The sequence below is a fragment of the Salvelinus fontinalis genome, chromosome 39 (assembly GCF_029448725.1).
Source record: "Salvelinus fontinalis isolate EN_2023a chromosome 39, ASM2944872v1, whole genome shotgun sequence".
Classification (NCBI taxonomy): domain Eukaryota; kingdom Metazoa; phylum Chordata; class Actinopteri; order Salmoniformes; family Salmonidae; genus Salvelinus; species Salvelinus fontinalis.
The window spans coordinates 18,640,083-18,663,325 of record NC_074703.1 but is presented as its reverse complement, the minus strand read 5'-3'; the positions used below and the strand labels follow the sequence as shown (position 1 = coordinate 18,663,325).

Below are 23,243 nucleotides of genomic sequence, written 5' to 3'. Positions count from 1 at the left end.
CCCATGTGTCCTGCCTTTAACCTGTGAAAACTGATTGACGACAGAACAAAATTGGCTACTAGTCACATTCGCTTCAAACTTTGTGTCCAAATTCACTTACACTGAGTTATTCGATAATGACTACAGTCAGAGACATGCAGACATAGGCAACCACTTTATATAGCTAGGTGCGAGTAGACAAGTTTACTCGTGCAGGAAAGTACAAAGTCCATGCTGCACTGCTCACAAAGTTGAGGGTGACAAAAATACTAGGATCGAAGCAAATGCAAGTGATTATAACGTCATAACGAATCATGCAAAACATTTACAGTTGACAGGAATATGTTAGTTAATGTAGCGACAAACGATTATACATATTTTTTTTATCATAAAGTAAATTTACAAAAACAAAATCGTGATTTAGCAAGCTAGCTGACTAGCTAACATTAGCCAGTTAGCTGGCTAGCTTTATGGGTGTTGTGACATGAGTATGAAATTGTAATTCTGGTTGTTTAATGTTTTAGGGACTCCTGAAACAACCAGCAAACCAGGCTATCGTCTTGTGAAAACGTGGATGTAAAGAATCTAGCTAGCTTAAGCATTTACTGCAATTGAATGTACAATTTTGTAGGCTTGCCTTGCTGATATTTGCCATGCAATGCAGATAGATGAAATAACATAGCTAGCTATGTTCTTGCTTATTGTACAGTGGAGGATAAAAATAGCTGTATGCCTATGGATGTGTAGCTAGCTATCTAGCCGATCTGTGTATGGACCCAAGCGTTTGGTATACATATTTGTTCAGAGCCTAGCTATGAACCTCAGCTATCATAGCCAGTTGTATCAACTTCAAAACAGTCTGAATGACATTAATAAAGCCTATGGATTGAGTAGAATATAATATCACTTTGTGTCAAGGATGCAAGTTGTATAAACATGTAGTTATTACCATGCATGAGATCCCCACATCGTAGCCTGTACATTTAATATATTCACTGATCATGTACTCTACTTTGGCAACTAAAGGTGCAGTTCAGGTATGAATGTCTTTTGAGATTATTTTTCAGTCACATCCAATACCAGGAGTATCATGTACAGTTGAAGTCGGAAGTTTACATACACTTAGGTTGGAGTCATTAAAACTTGTTTTTCAACCACTCCACAAATTTCTTGTTAACAAACTATAGTTTTGTCAAGTCATCTACTTTGTGCATGACACAAGTAATTTTTCCAATAATTGTTTACAGACAGATTATTTCACTGTATCACAATTCCAGTGGGTCAGAAGTTCACATACACTAAGTTGACTGTGCCTTTAAACAGCTTGGAACATTCAAGCAAATTAAAAGCCAGATTACGGTTTGCAACTGCACATGGTGCCAAAGATTGGATTTTTTTGAGAAATGTCCTCTGGTCTAATGAAACAAAAATAGAACTGTTTGGCCATAATGACCATCATTATGTTTGGAGGAAAAAGGTTGAGGCTTGCAAGCCGAAGAACCCCATCCCAACCGTGAAGCACGGGGGTGGCAGCATCATGCTGTGGGTGTGCTTTTCTGCAGGAGGGACTGGTACTCTTCACAAACTATATGGCATCATGAGGATGGAAAATTATGTGGATATATTGAAGCAACATCTTAAGACATCAGTCAGGAAGTTAAAGCTTGGTTGCAAATGGGTCTTCCAAATGGACAATGACCCCAAGCATACTTCCAAAGTTGTGGCAAAATGGCTTAAGGACAACACAGTCAAGCTATTGGAGTGGCCAACACAAAGCCCTGACCTCAATCACATAGAAAATTTGTGGGCAGAACTGAAAAAGCATGTGCGAGCAAGGAGGCCTACAAACCTGACAAACCTCCTGCTCTGTCAGGAGGAATGGGCCAAAAATCACCCAACTTATTGTGGGAAGCTTGTGGAAGGCTAGCTGAAACATTTGACCCAAGTTAAACAATTTGAAAGACATGCTACGAAATACTAATTGAGTGAATGTAAACTTCTGACCCACTGGGAATGTGATGAAAGAAATATAAGATGAAAGAAATAATTCTCTACTATTATTCTGACATTTCACATTCTTAAAATAAAGTGGTGATCCTAACTGACATAAGACAGGGAATTTGTACTAGGATTAAATGTCAGGAATGGTGAAAAACTCAGTTTAAATGTATTTGTCTAATGTGTATGTTAACTTCCAACTTCAACTCTATGTATTAAAATTATACACTTCAACAGTGTTTACCAATCTTGGTCCTGGGACATCAATGGTTACACGTTGTAACTAATAGACTAGAAACAGGATTTAACTAGTTAAAGGCTGATTCGTAATTCATATTCAGAGAAATAGATTTTTTAAAAGTACACTACACTTCATGTAAATACTCTAAAACCAGTTCATCTCAATATCTAATGTCCTTGAATTTATTTTGGGCAACATACATATACACAAAATGAACAATGTGGACCCAGAGGATATCACTTGAAAGTATGAATTAAAACGCTTATTTCCAAAGTGGTCCTCCATGGTAAAAACAATAACACATTTAATGATTAAAAGACAAGACAAAATGACAAACAACCATAAATTCAGTAATTTATGTTGACATCCTAAAAAGTGGCACTATTCACTGCACTTCTCCCTAATCTTAAATCAGCCATATTCATTTCACATTTAAACAATCTATTAATTGCACATCATACCGATCCTTCAAATAAATACACCTGACAGGCAGAAGGGGCACAAGGGGCAATGGAGTGGTTTCTCTTACTTAGACAACCTTGCCAAATGAAAAAATGCTTTTTAAAGCTGTTTTTACTTTTTCTTTGCTCGATCTCCAGGGGAAGGCTATTCCATAGAAAAATGCCTGGCAAGGAAATACGTGCTGTGTTGGTTATAGACCATAACAATGTGGTTTTTCATGTAACCTGGGGCACGGCCATTTAAGATGTCAAACATTTGATTAAGTTTAAGTTGCTCCACTCTGGACTCCAAAGGCAACAAGCCCACCTCCCAGAACTCCTGTACCCCTATGTGGGTCCTAGGGGGGACATTCAGCATATAACTGATAACATTATTTTGCATGACTTGCGTTCTCTTTTTCAGCTTTTTTGATAGCCCACTATACCAAGCAGAGCAGGCATAATCAAAATGGCACTGAATCAAGGTTGAGACAAGCAGTTAATTAACTTTAATGTTAAAATATCTAGTGTAACGATATAAAAATGTCAATTTGTTAGCCATTTTAAAAATAAAATGTTAAATGTTAACAAAAAAATATAATATAATGTTAAAGGGATTGATCTAGGGACACACCAAGATAAGTTACACTTGTTTTAGATTCAATCTCATTGCCTGCACAGTTTACTGTTATCTTATCAGCCCTAAGCAATCTATGTTTTGTTCCAAGACCTAAACCAATTCACTGCTACATTATTTAGACCCATGCATTTCAGTTTCATCAGAAGAATGTCATGGTCTACAGTGTGAAAAGCTTTCTGCAAGTCGAACATGACCATACCTGTATAGTTCCCCTTTTCACTTTCCTGCTTTATGTGGTCAAAAAGATGGATAAGGCAAGTAACAGTGAAATTAGCTAGATTGTAGTTTAAAAAGAAGTTGGTGCTCAAGAACGTATCCCTCAAGTTGATTAAAAACAAATCTATCAACAACTGTGGATAAGGTGCAGAGGATTGACACAGACCTGTAGATTCCTACATTTGTTTTACTGCTCTTCTTGTGGAGTGGAACCACCCGGGCCGTTTTGAGATGCTTGGGAAATGTACCGCTCCTAATAAAAAGGTTAACAATATGTGCCATCATTTTAGCAGTGACACAAGCACTATCCTTATGAATCTTGCTTATGAATCTTGACACAAGCACTATCCTTATGAATCTTGACAACGATAGCCTCTGATTGGGAACCATTCCAGGCCAACATAGAAAACTGAAAACTAGAATGCCCACCCTAATCACACCTTCACCTAACCAAATAGAGAAATAAAAAGGCTCTCTAAGGTCAGAGCGTGACACGTAGGCTGATGTAAGTTGTCATTAACGACGTCTATATAATGTCTATATAATGCATTGATCTGATAAACACAGGAAAGGTGTAGTATTTCATCAAATGAGAGACTTAATTTCAACCAGTAGAGAATGTGAAACGCTTTATTGAAAGAAGTTCATTATCCAAGTGTTATAAATACATGCATTATACATATTATAATTGTAATATTATAAATAGAATCTGTACTTCAATGCACATTTTTTTGTGTATTATATAAACAGAGGGAGAAAGAGTAGGTGGCGAGAGAGGTGTAAAAGACAGAAAGGGAAAGAGGTAAGAACATAGGAGCAGGGACGGCAGCACATGATTAATGAATCACAGTGCTACCCAAATATTGTCTCAGTTCATCACATTTACATAAGTGTCTCTAGTCGCCCGAAGGTTATCTTAAAACTTCTTAAGTATAGGGGGCAGTATTTTCGTTTTTGGCTAAAAAACATACCCATTTGAAACTGCCTATTTCTCAGCCCCCGAAACTAGATTAGGATAGAAAACACTCTAAAGTTTCCAAAACTGTCAAAGTTTTGTCTGTGAGTTTAACAGAACTGATATTGCAGGCTAAAACCTGAGGAAAATCCAATCAGGAAGTGCCTCTGTTTTTGAAACCTCTCTGTTCTTATGCATCCCTATCACCCATTTAAAGGGATATCAACCAGATTCCTTTTTCTATGGCTTCTGAAAAATCTGAAAAGTTAATCGCTTACCTTTGATAATCTTCGGGTGTTCCCACTCACGAGACTCCCAGTTACACAACAAATGTTCTTTTTGTTCGATAAATATTACTTTTTTCACAAAAAAACGCCATTTGGGTAGCGCGTTATGATGAAAAATCAAAAGCCGTGTTCCGTTCGACAGATCCCAAAAAGTATCCGAAATGGTCGTAGAAACATTTAAAATGTTTATATAATCAAACCTCAGGTTGTCTTTAACAAACATAATCGATAATATTTCAACAGGAGCATAACCTATTCATTATTAAGAGAGAAAAGGAAAATGGTTAGCTCCTCCCACGCGCGCAAGAAATATTCGGAGGACACCTGACCTCTTTTGAAACATCTCGCTCATTTTTCAAAATAAAAGCCTGAAACTATGTCTAAAGCCTGGTCACAGCCTGAGGAAGCCATTGGAAAAAGAATCTGGTTGATACCCCTTTAAATGGAGGTTAGACAGGCTAGGAAACAAAGTAAAATATCACGTCCGGGTTAGATTTTCTCAGGATTTCGCTTGCAGAATGAGTATTCTTATTCTCACAGACAATATTTTGACAGTTTTGGAAACTTTGGAGTGTTTTCTATCATAATCTGTAAATTATATGCATATTCTACGATCTGGGCCAGAGAAAATTTCTGTTTACGTTGAGTATGTTATTTGAAAAAAATAAATAATCAGGGACTACTGCATCTCTATCTGTATTTCAATGTAAAGTATCTCTTTAGTAATACTTCCTGTTGACATGACCAAGTGACCTCTAACCTCTGATCATGCTGTGCCCTCTATGTAGCCAGTTCAGATGTGGGAGGGGTTCACTGACACAGCTGATATAACCTAGAGGATTTAGTGAGAAGAGGAGAGAAGGAAGAATTGAACGAGACTGTTATTGAAAAATAAGGTAGTTAAAGTGACCGTGTTCAACAGGAATCTCTGTGTGGCCTCTCCTGGTGTCCACACCACACTAAGTGGCTGCAGAATACTTTATGCTGAAAAACATGAACGGACACACAAGGACAAACAATATAGAGTAGTTATAGAAATAATGAAGTATCTTACTATTCTCCATGGTTGGCCCTCTTGCCTATTCTTTGAAGGTGGAAGGAGCCACAGTTATACACCTACACCTGCTTACTGTACAACACAATCCAACAATCAGATTGATACATGAGTGTGTGGGTTATAGGGTGTCTAAATTTTGTTCTAAATTTGTTCTAAATTTTTTCTATATGGCTGATTTAAAATAGCCTGTTTTGTTTTTGTACAGACATCACACCCTTACCTAAACAGCATCCTCACCTGAGAAATAGAAATCAAAGAGAGAGACACTGGGAATTGAATAATTACAGTTGACAAAGCTAAGTAAATGGAAGAATAATCTTATTGCAGTGTGAATGGCTCTTACAAGAGCCTTTGTTGTGCATAGTGTAGTCTATGGTGTTGCCAGGGAACAGCATCCTCTTCAAATAAGTGGGTGAAGATCTCCCGCACACTGATTGCCTCTCTTGCTGCGTTGATAGACCCCATCCTTGAAACATCCTGTAGAGCAGCAGACTTCTCCTCTGGCACACGTCGGCGAGCTGCAGATCCTCTCCTGGTCCTCGTGTCCATCCTCATTAAGTTATACAGGACACAGGTAGCCTTCACACACCTGAAATCCTCCAGGAGGCAGTCCCAGATGGCCCTGGTCACCCAACCTTGCAGTGCCCCTGCACGTTAACTCTAGGCAATCGTTTTGAAGGACTCTCCAGTTACAAGGTATCTGTAGGAATATGGAAGACAATGTAATTATTAGACTTTTACATCACCAGGTCATTGTGGATTACTAAAGTCTAATATCCCTGAAAACAAAATCATTACAACATTCGATTGATAGATGCATGGGCACACATATGTGCATGTGTAGCATGTGACAATATGTGTAGCATGTGACAATGCTCTTCATTGGGACCTCTTCATATGTAGACAGGCTTTCATAGCTCTCTTTATCTGAGGATGTGGCCATTTGGAAACAGGGCAGCAAAGTTTGTTTGTCACACAGCGTATTAGAGGATATTACTATTCTACTATGTACCAACTTAATAACCAGATCTTCATACAAACTTGCTCTGCTGAATTCTTGACCCACAATCGAACGTGCTGCTATAAGCTGCCATATGCTGCCAGCATGCCCACAAGCGAGTCACAATGGGTGGCCTAAGCGGCACGCGGCAATTTACCGCTATCTAGTGTACATGCATTGCAAGCCGTTAGCGGGTACTAAGCTCACATTTGGAATTGTTGTAGCATGGCCTTACCAAGAATCATTTAGCTATTTGATTTGGAATTTTAGGACCCCTTTAGGTGTCCCTTAAAATTATTTGATAAAACATTGAATTTGGTATTTACTACTATAGCCCATAAAAACGCATTGAATAACACATTCATAAATGGCAAAAAAAGACAGTAAAACACTGTATCATAAGGTTTTGAAAGGGTCTGTCCAATATCTAGGAGATCAGGAAGTATGTTTTGTTGGACATATTTAACCCCTTATTTTTGTTGTCAAAAAATTACCTCCATACTTCCATTCGTTTGTAGGCGTTACCTTCAGATGAGTCCCGTGACACTTGTGGGGGTCGTACAGCAAAACGGGAGAACAATATGGTGTCCGTGAGAGTCTCCCCTTTCCATAGTGGGGTCATTTCATACTGAACAAAAATATAAACGCAACATAAAAGATCCCAGAAATGTTCAATATCCACAAAAGCTTATTTCTCTCAAATGTTGTGCACACATTTCTTTACATCCCTGTCAGTGAGCGTTTCTCCTTTGCCAAGATAATCCATCCACCTGATAGGCGTGGCATATCAAGAAGCTGATTAAACAGCATGATCATTACTCAGGTGGGCTTGTTCTGGGGACTGTAAAAGGCCACAAAAAAATGCCTTAGATGTCTCAAGTTTTGATGGAGCGTGCAATTGGCATGTTGACTGCAGGAATGTCCACCAGATCTGTTGCAAGAGAACTTAACGTTAATTTCTCTACAATAAGCCGCCTCCAACATCGTTTTACAGAATTCACATCCAGCTTTTTCACCTGCGGGATCATCTGAGACCAACCAACCAACCGTGAAATTGTGGATTTGCACAATCAAATAATTTCTGCACAAACTGTCAGAAACCGTCTCAGGGAAGCTCATCTGCGAGCTCGTCGTCATCACCAGGGTCTTGACCTGACGCAGTTTGGCATCGTCCCTGACTTCAGTGGGCAAATGCTCACCTTCGATGGCCACGCTCCCGGTTTCTACTGTATCGGGCAGATAGCGTCGTGTGGGCGAGCGGTTTGCTGATGTCAACGTTGTGAACAGAGTGTCTCATGGTGGCGATGGGGTTATGGTACGGGACGGCATAAGCTACAGACAACATGCACAATTGCATACCGTGACAAGATCCTGAGGCCTTTGTCGTGCCATTCATCCGCCGCTATCACCTCATGCTTCAGCATGATAATGCACGGGCCCATTTCGCAAGGATCTGTACACAATTCCTGGAAGCTGAAAATGTCACCGCTCTTCAATGGCTTACATACTCACCACACATGTCACCAATTTAACATGTTTGGGATGCTCTGAATTGACGTGTACGACACTGTGCTCCAGTTCCTGCCAATATCCAGTAATTTCGCAAAACAATTGAAGAGGAGTGGGACAACATTCCACAGGCCACAATCAACAGCCTGATCAACTCTCTGTGAAGTAGATGTTGCGCTGCATGAGGCAAATGGTGATAACACCAGACTGGTTTTCTGATCCATGCACCTACCATTTTTTAAGGTATCTGTGACAAACAGATGCATATCTGTATTCCCAGTCTTGTGAAATCCATAGATTAGGGCCCGATTAATTTTATTTGAATTGACTCATTTCCTTATATGAACTGCAACAGAGTAAAATCTTTGAAGTTGTTGCATGTTGAGTTTATATTTTTGTTCAGTGTTGTCACATTGGTAAGAATGATATCGGGAGACAGGTGCAGGAATGCGTAATAGTTTTTTTTTTATTATACCACAAGTTAGGACGCGCCGTGGAAGGGCACGGGGACGAAGACCAAACAAACACGTAACAAAAACATAGGGTTGAAACCCAACCAAAAGAGTGATGAGTACCTTCAATAAATACACACACGCACAATGATTAACCCACGGGACGAGACCCGTAATCATCTGGCAATGGCACGAAAGCCAAAAACACAGCACAGGTAATGACATGCACCAACAGACATTGTAACAATAATCGGCAGCACCATGGTGAACAAAGGGCACATATATGCAAATACAATCAGTGAGAATAGGGGTCAGGTGTGCGCAATGAAAGTTCCAGAGGGATCCGTGACAAGTGTAGTACATTGAAAGAGGGAATCTCCTGAGGACCTACCAGTTGACCAGGAGCACTATCCTGTCCTGGAGGACAAACAAGTCAGTACCAACTACTACAAATTTTGTAGTACACATATCTGTGGTGCGTAACAGTACAATCACTGATCGGGAATTCGGTTTTACCATCATTCAGGGTAAACAATGTGAAAATCATTACATTGCACGAAGTAACATAATAAACAACATTAAAACATTTAGGTTTGGTGCAAAATTGTTGGGAGATAACATTACCAGCCATAATGTTATAATTAGCCTTGTCCCAGCCACAGCTGCCCATATGGTAGACGTCCAGCTCCTGATGCACGAGGCAACTTGATGGACAAGAGAGCTTAGGTGTTTGAGGATAGTGGGGGAGAGTAATGGACTCAGAGTCACGGATGGCTGGAGAGAAGGAGTTCCCTGCAGAAGGCCCTGTGTAACGACTTCCGCCGGAGTCGGTCCCTCTCCTTGTTCGAGCGTTCCGCAGTCGACAACGCCGGCCTTCTAGCCATCACAGATCCACTTTCCGTGTTCCATCTGTTTTGTCTTTGGTTTTTACACACCTGGTTTCAATTCCCCCATAACATGTTCATTATTTAACCCTCTGGTTTCCCCCATGTTTGTGTGCGTGTTTGTTTTATTGTAAGGCTGTATTTGACAGCTGGATTATGGTTTACCGGGTTTGTTATTACTCCCGGTTATTTTTGTGGTACCGGTATTTTTCCAGCCCCATAGTATTGTGTTTGTACTGGTGTTTTCTTGAATTAAATACCTTGTACACGCATCTCAGTTCTCCTGCGCCTGACTCCTTTCACTAGTTACCCACAGCCTTGACACCCTGTCGCCAAAGCTATGGAGCTTGGACATGGGGATGACTAGGTGGCCAACTGTGGAAGAACAGAGTGAGTGTGTGGGTTGGTAGGGGAGAATTAGGTCTAAGAGATAAGGGGTGGTGAAAGGTTGTGAAAAGCTTTGTAGGTCAGAAGAAAGATCTTGTATTCCATGTGGTGGGAGAAAGGGTGCTAGTTGAGTTCACGGAGAACGGCGCTTATGATGGGTGGCAGGTAGCTTAGTGGTTTGAGCATTGGGCCAGTAAGCGAAAGGTCGCTAGTTCTAATCCCGAGCCGACTAGGTGAAAATCTGTCGATGTGCTATTGAGCAAGATACTTAACCCTAATTGCTCCAGGGTCGCTGTTGATAATGGCAGACCCTGGCTGTGACCCCACTCTTCAAGGGGTATCTCAGGGAGAGTTGGGTTATGCAACAATACACATGTCCAATTCACACATGCTTATTAATACACACGGGTACATGTGTGAAATAGGACAAATATAAGCCCCCTGTTAGGAGTGTGTATTGGAGGTGAAGTCAGGTGCAGGAGAGCAGAGTGTAGTGAACAGGTGCACTTTATATTCCGGTCCAAAAATGACAGCACAAAGTAACATAAAATGTGCCCAAACACAGAACATAGACAAAAAGTAATGCTTGTAACAATATTCAGAATTCCAAAAAACACAAACAATCTTACACAAAGACATGGGGAACAGTGGAATACATATGGATTGATTGGGGAATGAAAACTAAGTGTGCAGGGAACAAGACAAAACAAATGGATACATGAAAAATGGAGCTGCGATGGCTAGAAAGCCGGTGACGCCGACCGAACAAAGAGAGGAGCCGACTTCGGCAGAAGTCGTGACACCCCCACCAAATTATTCTTATTGCTTTAGTGTGGGGAGGAGTCGGGCTGCAGAATTCTGAACAATTTGGAGCTTAAGGAGGCAGCTTGAGTTGATGCCTGAGAGTAATGAGTTGCAGTAGTCGAGTCGTGAGGAGATGAATGCACTAACAGTTTGATGAAAGCTTCTTGTCCTCTTTTCTTTTTCTGTCAGATTGTCCAGCACCATCCTCAGACAATTGCTTTCATTTTTGGTGTAATTCTCATTTCTGGATAAGGCTTCAAATAAATACAGGACAAAGTCTTGCTATGTCACATGATTGCAATAAACACAGGGCCCTAATTATAAACAGCATCCTTAGAAGACTGTCAGTGTACTCAAAACGGAGGTTTTAGGTTCATTATTGTTCAGCCACCTTTCGTCCGACTCAAGTGTCATCACTGGGTGCCCTGGATGCGTTCGCTCACTGTCACCTCCAGATTTGCCCTTTGCGTGCTACAGCACTACCTACAGCTGCTTGGCCAGGTCATCCGACAGGCCTTGCACCTCGCCAAAATAGTTTTGAATGAGGTTCATGGTGTGCGTGTTCTTGCTGTCCATGCGGTGTTGAATCCCTTTGGCCCGACAGTCTGGGGGGGGGGGGGGGGGGGGGGTAATGGGACCCGTAACACAAGTCACGCAAATTATAATAGTGAAAACGTAACAGTGAGAACAAATAACCACGACAACTTAAATCTACTGTCAAACTCAGGGTTTATTAGTAAACACACGGTAATGGGGGTGGGGGGGGGGGGGGATTGGGGCAGGAAAAGGGGCTGAGCTGGACCCAAGGAAAGAAACAATAAGCATCCAAAAACACCCCTAAGCTAGACTAGCCTATTTCAACAACAGCTAACTAACTAACCAAAAATACAGTGGGTGGTCCGCCCAGTTCTAACTAGTGTATTTAACATAGTTTACCTACGGGTAGTGTATGCCAATGGGCAACCTGTCTGGTTACCCCCTTTTCCCACTATCAAACAAACACCATAACAAACACAATACTCACAGGTGGGGACAAAGTGACATGTAGATGCTAAACCACACAAGAGATCTACAAACATATGGCATTTACAGAGAGATGGCTACACAAAGAGATCAAGCTCCAGAGAAAACAACTGACAGGGTTTTAAACCAAGGGAAAGGGACTGTGATTGGGTAGGAAAAAAGGAGCAGGTGTCTTCTGATTAGCGACTGATTGATGACTGATTGGGGAATGATGATTGTCACCTGTGAGTAGGGGAGTAGGAGAGAAAAGAAATACACACAGGATACACACAGAATACTTGTATCCGTAACAATCGTACACGAGTCAGTCCATGAGCCCTCCATGTTCATCAGCTTGTGGTGGTCCTCCAGCAGCTTGGCTGGCTCTATCAGGTGTGTATGCCACCATCTCAGGCACTGCACAGGAAGGGAGGAGGAATATCAAATACATTGTTACCGCACGGCAGGGCTCTTCAAACCTGTTCCAGGAGATCTACCCTACTGTAGTTTTTCGCTCCAATCCCAGTGTTAATTTACCTGATTTAGCTTATCAACCAGCTAAAAATTAGAATCAGGTGAGCTAGATTATGGTTGGAGTGAAAACCTACAGGACGGTAACTTTCCAGGTGGAGGCTTGAAGTGCTGTGCCGTACAATGTCACATCAAATGCAATGCAAACCAACAATAATAGCTCCAAATCAAGTGGCATCTTATGTTGCAGCTGAGCATACCTGAAAATATATTCTTCAGGTTCTCCACAGCTGAAGCAATCTGACTGTGTTGCATCCCAGTATATTGTACATCCTTCAGGATTCAATGATGTTTATGCTTTGCCTCCAGTCTTTGCTGATGTCTACCGGGGAGTTCTGGATGTCCTTCACCTCCCCCAGGACATAGCGGAGCTGACTAAGGCCTGTACGTACTCCGCCTAACTGGGACTGGCTAGCAGCTTGGAGAGTGGTGACAGACAATTGTAAATGGTTTAGATAGTCTGCTTGCTGTTAAGCCCTATCAGATTACACACACACAATTTCTCACACTGCGGTGTCAGTATGTCAGTTCTCTCAATCTCCATCTCTCGACAGGCTTGATGATACGTCCTGATGTCCACCAGAGTTTTCTGGGAGTTCTCAGTTCCCTGTCTGAACTCGTCTACAGAAGGAGTGTTCACTGGAGAGAATAGAATCAGGGAGAGAGTGTCAGGGAGAGGGAATCAAAGAGAGACTCCAACAGTGGATCTGACTTTATTAAAAATGTCAAGACAATGACCTTTACGTTTTTATCACTCCTCCTTACCTTGTCAAACTCCTGTCCATCGCGCTGATGTGTTCCTTTTTCAGGTCCATGAGTAAATGGCTGAGCTCTGATTTCTGTCTGCACTTCTCCATTGGGACATTCAGGACCTCAGCCTTGACTAGCCTGACATCTACAGGGAGAAGGAGGAAGCCACTGAATAAGGAATTCAAATCAACAGGCTTTTGGATATGTGTTTAGAATAATACATTTCTGTACTTTCTGTACTTTTTTTCTGTACTTTGGAATCTCTCTCTCGCTGTGTCTCTCACCTAGCTAAAAAATCAATGGCTAGTCCAACATTACTAGCTGTTCCAGCTGGCAGATATCCTTTGATATGTACAGTAGCTCCTGTTAATGGTAAGCATTACATTTTTGGACAAATCTTTACTTGGCAGTACTTTTCTAAATTCCTGACTTGGAAACCATCGCTGTCTTCATGGCCAGTTGCAGGTGGAACGTTGGACTTTAGTAAATGCTCCGTTATTGTTTAAAATATTTTCTCATTGATTTAGACAAGTGAGTGTCATTCAAAGCGACGCTTGATTTCCTAGATTTGTTCATGACATGCAGCACTTTGGGGTAGACACCTACCCATCTCGCTGAGAGAAGATTTAAAGTAGACAAGATGGCGGCATACACATTGTTTGATTACTTCATGGAGCAAAAATATATACATTTTTAATAACGGAGCATTTTTTTGAATTCCAATGTTCCACCTGTAACTAGCCATGGAAGTTTAGAAGTGTTCCCTGCCTGATAAATAACAAAATAGCAGTAAATTATAAAATAGCCTCCACCAGTCTTGCCTTACAATGTCAGTCTTGCATTTGAATAATGAGGATTAAACTTACTCTGCCAAAACGTACTGTCCTCTGGTCAAGCATTGTCAAAAATGCTTGATGTGGCATGCCTGGCGCAAGCATCTTCAGCTCTTCATATGAAGACATCACGTCTGTTGAGAAGACAGCAGCAGGTCAATAGCCACTCCTTTGCAGGTCTTTGATGCCTGCTGTGCCAGTCTCCTTGCAGTTCTCACAATGGAGCACTGGCAATGCCAAATTCGAATGACCTAAACAGAGGAATGGATCAGGACAGTTGATCGATTTAAAAGTCAAACATATTGGAATAAGACAAATTAAATAAAGATATACTGCATCCTTACCACTCATGGTTATAAGTCTAACAGACCTGCCAGGACAAGCCCTAGATGCCTGTTGTGGACACAAGTCAAAATCTTGCAGTATCTCTACAGGCAGAATACCTGCTAAATAAAAACATCAGATATCAGAATACAATTAACAAAAAAGGTTATTCAACATGGCAAGTAAGGCAAATAAAATAAGTGATCTTTAAAACAGTAAAAAATTGGTTTGGAGAAGGGCTGCCGTCAACCACTGTGATGCCTGCATTGCGAGGCAGTGGCTGTAGGAAGCCTTTAACTATGGCATCCCGATTGTGGACCACAAAAATGGAATGCCTGGCTCTGTCACAATTGGCGCAGAAGAAGGGGCACGGAAGGCAATTTCTACCGCGCACGGCAGCTGGGTTGGTACTGCACTGTTGACATCTGGGTGATGATCCTCTACTGCCAGCCAGTTATCAATGAGATATGGCCTCGCCTCCTTCCACCCTTTTGAAGACATTTGCTGTCTGGTAGCCCAGTCTGATGAGGCCGTTGAGTGGTGGTGGTGAGGCCTCATCGTGGACATCGGAACTGTCCAAGAGCTCCTGGTGTTCTTGGAGTAGGGCATCTGTCCAATAAATAGCCAAAAGATTAAGAAAGTGTTTAAAAGTGACAGATCTAGGTATTATGCACTTGAATCATCACACAACTATTTCAAAAGGAGTCAAAGGACCACAGCAAGAGGAGCATGGCAATCAACAATGGTCGCGTGTCACGAGTCGTGGAAGCTGAAGACTGCGGCCTCCCGCAAAGCAGTCTACATTCCTAATGAGATAGTCTTGACCATTTGGGACCCCATGGCAATTTCACTCAGGACAGGCCGTCTTGCTCCCCTCCTTGCTACCTTAACTTCCCTCACAGTACCTTGAATTTCTGTTAGTTTGGCTATTAAGCCTACCTTAGTTATCCATCACCCATCATAGCCCTGCCATTCCCAACCAATCTAAGCACTTGGAAAGGCGCATCTGGACACTGCACCCACCCACTCAGGTCAGAGTGTATGGTTGTCCGAAGAAAGAAGACACACAATTCATTCGGATTAACACAAGTACTGTTCCACTAAGATTCACTCTCAGTCAAGTTATCTGACCAAAAGTGTGTGTTTGCTTAACGTGTGTTGGTGAAAAGGAAATAAAAACCCTGAAAAGAGAAGCATCAGCATTGTTGTTACCGGACATCCTGTGGAGGGTCAGAACCCAAAGCACAGTCAGCATGATTGTACTAGTGGGTGAGGGCATTCACAGTCGCACGCTCAGACGAGTGAGGGCATACCAGCCAACCGTTTTTATACAAGCCTTAATCAATATTTTGTTTTGTCTCGTTTATTGCTTATGGATATATCCTGTGTGATGGTTGTGCAACTCAAATGGCTATAACAAACCTACATACAGAGTGGAAATCACAAATACAACAGTCAAAATGCCTAATATAAGCTCAGGTGGTTATTTTAGACAAGGCTGTTTTTCTGTGTATTTATAGTGTCATTCTCACACAAGTCATTTGCTGAAGGCCCAAGCCTATACGACACCATCTACTGTTATAACGTCGTTATCGAATACCGTTCTAAAACAAGCTCTAGACTTTTATTTTGGAAATGAAATCAGAAGCTGCAAAGCAACTCTAACGTCTTGGGATAAAGTTGCTTGATTGACGAGCTACCGTCGACAATCTACGTTTGGTTAATGTCCTCTACAGATGCCACATTCCTGACAAAAGCTTGTACGTATAAAAAATATTTGTAACCGAGTAAAGGGAGACGTAAAGTAAGAATTGAACGTGTAAATGTTCATTCATTGTCGTAACATAGGGTTTGTACTTTTACAGATCTAATTTAACAGTTACGTTTCATATTTCATGCGTAACTAACATAACGTTAGTCAGTGACAATTTATTTGCATACAAAAGGGCTGAGCAGGTTTGTCAAATGCTGTTGGTAACTTTCTACACTGCTCAAAAAAATAAAGGGAACACTTAAACAACACAATGTAACTCCAAGTCAATCACACTTCTGTGAAATCAAACTGTCCACTTAGGAAGCAACACTGATTGACAATAAATTTCACATGCTGTTGTGCAAATGGGATAGACAAAAGGTGGAAATTATAGGCAATTAGCAAGACACCCCCCAAAACAGGAGTGATTCTGCAGGTGGTGACCACAGACCACTTCTCAGTTCCTATGCTTCCTGGCTGATGTTTTGGTCACTTTTGAATGCTGGCGGTGCTCTCACTCTAGTGGTAGCATGAGACGGAGTCTACAACCCACACAAGTGGCTCAGGTAGTGCAGTTCATCCAGGTTGGCACATCAATGCGAACTGTGGCAAAAAGGTTTGCTGTGTCTGTCAGCGTAGTGTCCAGAGCATGCAGGCGCTACCAGGAGACAGGCCAGTACATCAGGAGACGTGGAGGAGGCCGTAGGAGGGCAACAACCCAGAAGCAGGACCGCTACCTCTGCCTTTGTGCAAGGAGGTGCACTGCCAGCGCCCTGCAAAATGACCTCCAGCAGGCCACAAATGTGCATGTGTCAGCATATGGTCTCACAAGGGGTCTGAGGATCTCATCTCGGTACCTAATGGCAGTCAGGCTACCTCTGGCGAGCACATGGAGGGCTGTGCGGCCCCACAAAGAAATGCCACCCCACACCATGACTGACCCATCGCCAAACCGGTCATGCTGGAGGATGTTGCAGGCAGCAGAACGTTCTCCACGGCGTCTCCAGACTCTGTCACGTCTGTCACATGTGCTCAGTGTGAACCTGCTTTCATCTGTGAAGAGCACAGGGCGCCAGTGGCGAATTTGCCAATCTTGGTGTTCTCTGGCAAATGCCAAACGTCCTGCACGGTGTTGGGCTGTAAGCACAACCCCCACTTGTGGACGTCGAGCCCTCATACCACCCTCATGGAGTCTGTTTCTGACCGTTTGAGCAGACACATGCACATTTGTGGCCTGCTGGAGGTCATTTTGCAGGGCGCTAGCAGTGCACCTCCTTGCACAAAGGCGGAGGTAGTGTTCCTGCTGCTGGATTGTTGCCCTCCTAAGGCCTCCTCCAAGTCTCCTGATGTACTGGCCTGTCTCCTGGTAGCGCCTGCATGCTCTGGACACTACGCTGACAGACACAGCAAACCTTTTTGCCACAGTTCGCATTGATGTGCCAACCTGGATGAACTGCACTACCTGAGCCACTTGTGTGGGTTGTAGACTCCGTCTCATGCTACCACTAGAGTGAGAGCACCGCCAGCATTCAAAAGTGACCAAAAGATCAGCCAGGAAGCATAGGAACTGAGAAGTGGTCTGTGGTCACCACCTGCAGAATCATTCCTGTTTTGGGGGGTGTCTTGCTAATTGCCTATAATTTCCACCTTTTGTCTATTCCATTTGCACAACAGCATGTGAAATTTATTGTCAATCAGTGTTGCTTCCTAAGTGGACAGTTTGATTTCACAGAAGTGTGATTGACTTGGAGTTACATTGTGTTGTTTAAGTGTTCCCTTTATTTTTTTGAGCAGTGTATATAACTGCATCTCCCATGATCTTGTATTTTGTTTTCTATAGGTAACTTATTTTGTGTCTAAAATGTGTTTGAAGGCATTCTGAGGGGAGGTGGGACAAAAAGGGGAAAATGAACAATGCCTGAATGTTTTGTCTTCCATTTTCTGTGAAATAAAATAATAATATACACTGCTCAAAAAAATAAAGGGAACACTTAAACAACACAATGTAACTCCAAGTCAATCACACTTCTGTGAAATCGAACTGTCCACTTAGGAAGCAACACTGATTGACAATCAATTTCACATGCTGTTGTGTAAATGGAATAGACAAGTGGAAATGATAGGCAATTAGCAAGACACTCCCAATAAAGGAGTGGTTCTGCAGGTGGTGACCACAGACCACTTCACAGTTCCTATGCTTCCCGGCTGATGTTTTGGTCACTTTTGAATGCTGGCGGTGCTTTCACTCTAGTGGTAGCATGAGACGGAGTCTACAACCCACACAAGTGGCTCAGGTAGTGCAGCTCATCCAGGATGGCACATCAATGCGAGCTGTGGCAAGAAGGTTTGCTGTGTCTGTCAGCGTAGTGTCCAGAGCATAGAGGCGCTACCAGGAGACAGGCCAGTACATCAGGAGACGTGGAGGAGGCCGTAGGAGGGCAACAACCCAGCAGCAGGACCACTACCTCCGCCTTTGTGCAAGAAGGAGCAGAAGGAGCACTGCCAGCGCCCTGCAAAATGTGCATGTGTCTGCTCAAACGGTCAGAAACAGACTCCATGAGGGTGGTATGAGGGCCCGACGTCCACAGGTGGGGGTTGTGCTTACAGCCCAACACCGTGCAGGACGTTTGGCATTTGCCAGAGAACACCAAGATTGGCAAATTCGCCACTGGCGCCCTGTGCTCTTCAGATGAAAGCAGGTTCACACTGAGCACGTGACAGTCTGGAGACGCCGTGGAGAACGTTCTGCTGCCTGCAACATCCTCCAGCATGACCGGTTTGGCGGTGGGTCAGTCATGGTGTGGGGTGGCATTTCTTTGGGGGGCCGCACAGCCCTCCATGGGCTCGCCAGAGGTAGCCTGACTGCCATTAGTTACCGAGATGAGATCCTCAGACCCCTTGTGAGACCATATGCTGGTGCGGTTGGCCCTGGGTTCCTCCTAATGCAAGACAATGCTAGACCTCATGTGGCTGGAGTGTGTCAGCAGTTCCTGCAAGAGGAAGGCATTGATGCTATGGACTGGCCCGTCCGTTCCCCAGACCTGAATCCAATTGAGCACATCTGGGACATCATGTCTCGCTCCATCCACCAATGCCACGTTGCACCACAGACTGTCTAGGAGTTGGCGGATGCTTTAGTCCAGGTCTGGGAGGAGATCCCTCAGGAGACCATCCGCCACCTCATCAGGAGCATGCCCTGGCGTTGTAGGGAGGTCATACAGGCACATGGAGGCCACACACACTACTGAGCCTCATTTTGACTTGTTTTAAGGACATTACATCAAAGTTGGATCAGCCTGTAGTGTGGTTTTCCACTTTAATTCTGAGTGTGATTCCAAATCCAAACCTCCATGGGTTGATAAATTTGATTTCCATTGATAATTTTTGTGTGATTTTGTTGTCAGCACATTCAACTATGTAAAGGAAAAAGTATTTAATAAGAATAGTTCATTCATTCAGATCTAGGATGTGTTATTTTAGTGTTCCCTTTATTTTTTTGAGCAGTGTATAACTTATATATATATTTTTGAACGGAATCTACAATTGAACCGTTTGTGTACATTCTGAATCACCACCAGAGGGTGCTGTGAAACTGTTGTGCTGCTGTTAGGACCATGGGGTTACAGCAGCACATCAGCACACCACAGCTCTCGATATGTTTTCTAAATATGTTGCACATTCCTTTCAGTAACACACGTCATTGTTTACAGAAGGTGTCTATATACCTATAATTTATTTCTAGATGAATGAAATTAAAAGTGTGCAATAAAGTGTAATTGTGACAAATATTTAAAGGTGACATTGGATTTCACATAACTATAAATGTGCTTTATCATTCCCCATGATTAACAGCCAAACTAATGGGACTCAAGGGAAATTGAAGGTACTGTGAGGGAAGTTTAGGTAGCGAGGAGGGGAGCAGGAAGTCCTGAGTGAAATAGCCAAGGGGTCCCAAATGGTCAAGACTATCAAAAGCCTATTCTTATTGCCAGATCTGTTTTCCCTATCAGCCCTTGCATGTGCTTCCTCAACTATTTTAGTTAACATTTATTTATAGGCTATATTTAGTGGCCTGTGAGCTAGGGTCTCTTTAAAAATATATATATCTATTTCACCTTTATTTAACCAGGTAAGCTAGTTGAGAACAAGTTCTCATTTACAACTGCGACCTGGCCAAGATAAAGCAAAGCAGTGCGACACAAATAACAACACAGAGTTACATGGAATAAACAAGCGTACAGTCAACACAATAGAGGAAAAAATAAAGTTTATATACAGTGTGTGCAAATGGCATGAGGAGGTATGGCAATAAATAGGCCATAGTAGCAACGTAATTACAATTTAGCAAATTAACACTGGAGTGATTGATAGATGTGCAGATGATGGTGTGTAAATAGTGATACTGGTGTGCAAAAGTGCAGCAAAGTAAATAAAAACAATATGGGGATGAGGTAGGTAGATTGGGTGGGCTATTTACAGATGGACTATTTACAGCTGCAGCGATCGGTTAGCTGCTCAGATAGCTGATGTTTAAAGTTAGTGAGGGAAATGTAACTCTCCAGCTTCAGCGATTTTTGCAATTCGTTCCAGTCACTGGCAGCAGAGAACTGGAAGGAAAGGCGGCCAAAGGAGGTGTCCAGTGAGATATACCTGCTGGAGCGCGTGCTACGGGTGGGTGTTGTTATCGTGACCAGTGAGCTGAGATAAGGCGGAGCTTTATCTAGCATAGACTTGTAGATGACCTGGAGCCAGTGGGTCTGGCGACGAATATGTAGCGAGGGCCAGCCGACTAGAGCATACAGGTCACAATGGTGGGAGGTATAAGGCGCTTTGGAAACAAAACGGATGGCACTGTAATAGACTGCATCCAATTTGCTGAGTAGAGTATTGGAAGCTATTTTGTAGATGACATCGCTGAAGTCGAGAATCGGTAGGATAGTCACTTTTACTAGGGTAAGTTTGGCGGCGTGAGTTATGTTGTTGCGAAATAGAAAGCCGATTTTAGATTTGATTTTGGATTGGAGATGTTTGATATGAGTCTGGAAGGAGAGTTTACAGTCTAGCCAGACACCTAGGTATTTGTAGTTGTCCACATATTCTAGGTCAGAACCGTCCAGAGTAGTACATTTTTTACATTTTAGTCATTTAGCAGACGCTCTTATCCAGAGCGACTTACAGTAGAGTGCATACATTTTATTACATTTTTTACATACTGAGACAAGGATATCCCTACCGGCCAATCCCTCCCTAACCCCTAACCCGGACGACGCTATGCCAATTGTGCGTCGCCTCACGGACCTCCCGGTTGCGGCCGGCTGCGACAGAGCCTGGGCGTGAACCCAGAGACTCTGGTGGCGCAGCTAGCACTGCGATGCAGTGCCCTAGACCACTGCGCCACCCGTAGTGATGCTAGTCTGGCGGGTGGGTGCGGGCAGCGAATCGGTTGAAAAGCATGCATCTGGTTTTGCTAGCGTTTAAGAGCAGCACTCTTTTTAAGGGGAGGCCTATAATAAAAACTGTTTTAAAAGAAAAATAGAGTTCTACAAATATTCCGCAAGACACAAGTACCCCAAATTAAAGCCTAAATTGCAATGCCTATAAGCTGAAGTCCTATTTTATTTTGATAGGACTAAATTAAACATCGAATTATTAAAGTGATAGGCTAAATAACTTTGGATAATTTGGATAAATTTTGAATACACACATGAATTTCAATAAACAAATGGATAAGACTGTTCTATTCTATTGCAACTCAGACATTGACAGAATGGATGACATATTGACTCTGAACTGAATGAAGGATTAAGTAAATGTTTAAATATGTTGGAATGATGAGTTCCACGCTTTATTTGGCAAGTAGGCAAATAGGCCTAAATTATGGTATAATGGCTCTATGGCTGCATGCCTCCAGAAGGGTATCTCTGAGGCTGAGGGGTGCTTTTCCGAAGGCGCATGGTGCTGCATGGAGATCACAAGCTCTTCAACTAGGCAGCAGTGTCACGATGGAGGAAATAGTCTATACGGAGACTACCTAAGACCACTACAACAGTGTTATTGTAAAGTGTAGGAATAAGCGCATGCCAGACTTAGCCTATTTTTAAAGTCCATATGTTCATGACCCGATTTATATAGGCGGCAGGTAGCCTAGGGGTGGCAGGTAGCCTAGTAGGGGGCGGCAGGTAGCCTAGTAGGGGGCGGCAGGTAGCCTAGTAGGGGGCGGCAGGTAGCCTAGTAGGGGGCGGCAGGTAGCCTAGTAGGTGCGGCAGGTAGCCTAGTAGGGGAGGTAGGTAGCCTATTAGGGGCGGCAGTAACCTAGTAGGGGCGGCAGGTAGCCTCTACAGGTAGCCTAGTAGGGGCGGCAGGTAGCCTAGTAGGGGCGGCAGGTAGCCTAGTAGGGACGGGAGGTAGCCTAGTAGGGACGGGAGGTAGCCTAGTAGGGGCTAGGGGTTAGAGCGTTGGGCACGTAACCAAAAGGTTGTTGGACCAAATCCCCTAGATGACAAGGTAAAAATCTGTATTTCTGCCCCTGAACAAGGCAGTTACCTGGTAGGCAGTCATTGTAAATAAGAATTTGTTCTTAACTGATTTCCTAGTTATATTTTTTTATTTAAGTCATTCCAATTTTAAATTCATATTAACCCCTCCTACAGAATATGTTTTGGCAATATTTTGAGTGATTAAATACATTTCAAAATATTCTATAAAACAATATTTAGTTCCTCTCTAGGTTTCTTCCTAGGTTTTGGCCTTTCTAGGGAGTTTTCCTAGCCACTGTGCTTCTACACCTGCATTGCTTGCTGTTTGGGGTTTTAGGCTGGGTTTCTGTACAGCACTTTGAGATATCAGCTGATGTAAGAAGGGCTATATAAATAAATTTGAGTAGGATATTTTGAGTGGCAAAGACTCCAGTGGTCACACATAATTAATATATTCACCAAATATCTATTATTATTCTATGTGGACTGAAACGTCACTGTTGTAGACATGATACAGTTTGTGATATCTAAACTTTCACTGGCAAACAAATCCATTACATTAGCTACCTAAATGTGAAGTGAACTCAACTGAGGAGTAATAGAGAATGGAGACTTTTAACTTGAAAACGTGCAGGATACCTCTTTCTCTGACTTCCGTGTTATGCTTGTTTGTGTAGCACTCCTCACAGGCCATTTGGTATTGTTGGTGAGATGAAACAGCCAAA

General features: G+C 42.7%; 1 long non-coding RNA gene across 1 annotated transcript; it reads right to left on the bottom strand.

The window, feature by feature from the left end:
• Positions 1-11,691: 11,691 nt before the first annotated feature.
• Positions 11,692-23,243, bottom strand: LOC129838331 (uncharacterized). Its single transcript, XR_008756846.1, has 7 exons — positions 23,158-23,243; positions 14,310-14,898; positions 13,999-14,216; positions 13,148-13,277; positions 12,890-13,021; positions 12,583-12,800; positions 11,692-12,268 (listed from the first exon to the last, which is right to left on the bottom strand). It is a non-coding gene; the product is annotated as an uncharacterized LOC129838331 (long non-coding RNA).